The sequence below is a fragment of the Piliocolobus tephrosceles genome, chromosome 13 (assembly GCF_002776525.5).
Source record: "Piliocolobus tephrosceles isolate RC106 chromosome 13, ASM277652v3, whole genome shotgun sequence".
NCBI lineage: Eukaryota > Metazoa > Chordata > Mammalia > Primates > Cercopithecidae > Piliocolobus > Piliocolobus tephrosceles.
In genome coordinates this window covers 15,924,956-15,925,275 of record NC_045446.1, presented here as the reverse complement: position 1 = coordinate 15,925,275, position 320 = coordinate 15,924,956, and positions in this window count along the sequence as shown.

Genomic DNA, 320 nt, shown 5'->3' with positions numbered 1-320 from the left:
AATGATATAGGAGTATCTTATAGAAGCCAAATGCAGGAACACCAGAAACAAAAGTCATTCAGGAGACAAGGCCGTCCCTCCCTGTCTTCCTCTTGCTTCCTTTTTTTCTTTATTTGCTTCTCTTTCTCTCTCTTCTTTTCACTGTCTTTCATGACATTGTCATTCAATTTGTTTTCAAGTCATTCTCTCTGCAAATAAGGTCTTCCTGTTGTACTACATACATGCCATTACCGAAGGCGGCCCCTTCAGACCTCAATTCTAGATCATTCGAGAAGGTCAAGACACACAGCAAGCTAAACAATTATCTCTGCAACCCAATT